This window comes from Sinocyclocheilus anshuiensis, unplaced genomic scaffold (genome assembly GCF_001515605.1).
Source record: "Sinocyclocheilus anshuiensis isolate Anshui unplaced genomic scaffold, SAMN03320099.WGS_v1.1 scaffold1603, whole genome shotgun sequence".
NCBI classification, from domain to species: Eukaryota; Metazoa; Chordata; class Actinopteri; order Cypriniformes; family Cyprinidae; genus Sinocyclocheilus; species Sinocyclocheilus anshuiensis.
The window spans coordinates 111,573-113,796 of NW_015548282.1; positions in this window are offsets into that span (position 1 = coordinate 111,573).

Sequence of the window (2,224 nt, forward strand, 5' to 3'; positions counted from 1 at the left end):
CAAGGCACCGAACCCCCGACTGCTCCCCGGGCGCCGCAGCATAAATGGCTGCCCACTGCTCCGGGTGTGTGTTCACGGTGTGTGTGTGTGTTCACTGCTGTGTGTGTGCACTTTGGATGGGTAAATGCAGAGCACTAATTCCGAGTATGGGTCACCATACTTGGCCACATGTCACTTCACTCACTTAAACTATTCAGTTTTGACTAGTATGTACTTAATTTTTATGTACTAGTAGTTATTCATTAGGTACTAGTACATATTTTTTAGATACTAGTATTCATTCATTAGATACTAGTACCTATTAAATAGACACTAGTACTTATTTTTTAGATACTAGTACCTGTTAATTTGATACTAGTACTTATTCAATAGATACTAGCACACATTTATTAGATAGTACTAATTCAAAATGTTACTAATAAGATTTATTTATTTTACTAGTAAATTTGTTAATTAAACTTTACTGTAGCCATTTGGACTAGTCATAACATAAGACGAGTAAAAAAGCAGATCTGACTAGTAAGATAAGAATTGTTACTAGTAGTAATTACAAAAGATACGTGTCTAATAAATAAGTACTAGTACCTAATGAATAACTACTAGTATCTATTAAATAGGTACTAGTATCTAATGAATAAGTACCAGTATCTAAGACTGTAAAATAAAGTGCTACCGAATTGTTACTAGTAGTAATTACAAAAGATACTAGTGTCTAATAAATAAGTACTAGTATACTAGTACTTATTTATTAGACACTAGTATCTTTTGTAATATTTTGTATACCTAATGAATAACTACTAGTATCTATTAAATATGTACTAGTATCTAATGAATAAGTACCAGTATCTAATGAATAAGTACTAGTATCTAATGAATAAGTACTAGTATCTAAAAAATAAGTACTAGTATCTAATGAACTCTTACTAGTAATATTTAGATAGATACTAGTCACTATTGCAATAATTACTAGTCAGAAATGAGATGATATCAAAAACAGAATAACTATGACTCCCTGTTCATTTGAAGATATCTTCAACCTCCTTAAGAACTAGTAAGAATGTATTTGGAGATATCTTCATTTAAACAGATCATTACATAAACATGAGTACCTCTCCACCGTCCAATCAGAGTCCACATGGTAATACAATAAATTAATATGCTGAATTAATTTGATTGTTAAGTCAGACTAACTGGCTTTATATGTTAGCCTATCTTGCTAATTGGTTTTCCATGAAAACACAAGGAAAGATTACAAACCTGTTGTCCAACAAAAGTATAATGATATGTTTTAGTCCAAATTCACTTCACAACATCAGTCGAGTCTTTGAAATAACTTATTTTTGTGATCTGACATGGTTTCATTAAACAGAATGAGGCAGAAATCATGCCACTTTATATTATTCTATACAGTGATAAATGTCGATTAGAATTGCATTTTAAATATACTTTATTCTTATAAAAATAACCGAGATGGCCTGAAGAGCACAGATAAAACCATATATTGTCGCAGTCATTGTTTATTTTCTTCATGTTTCATCAGTAAAACGTCTATCTGCAAGTTATTCAGCTACTTCATCTATGAGCAAGCTGAATGTGTTTGTCCATATAAGGGATTTCCTGGAACATCATCAGTGAGTCTCACTTGTGGAGTTTCTACGCAAGGGCGCCCTCTGGCTACAAGTATGAAAAGAAATTACATCAATTGAGTACTCATTATTGCTCACAAAACCCTAATTTGGGTAAAAATAGCCAAAATAATTAAAAACTTTGAGGTAAACATTTGCAAATCCTTACTTTTTTCTCCAGGGTGGAGAAGTGTAAAAAAAAAATATTTTTCTTCCAGCTATATTTATTATTATATTTATTCTTAAATACTCAGTTTTGTATATTATAGTGAAATAGTGTTATTACAAAAGTAATATTCCTTATTTTGTTTAATGTTTTTATTTAGAAATAATAACCATAATCATTATTAGTTATATTGATATAGAAAAAAATCATTTTTGGCCAAATTGTGCAGCCTTACAAGTACAGCAAACCTGGTGTTTTTTGTTTTTTTATTTATTTTTAATCAATTTTGCCCTTTTTTCCAAATAAAGAAAATGTTTGTCTGAAAACCATAAGGTTTGGATTTTGTGTGCCCTGTACAGAACATTAATGTAAAAACATTCAATATCTGCAGCACCAGTGTGACCTGTACAGAATATTAATGTAAAAACATTCA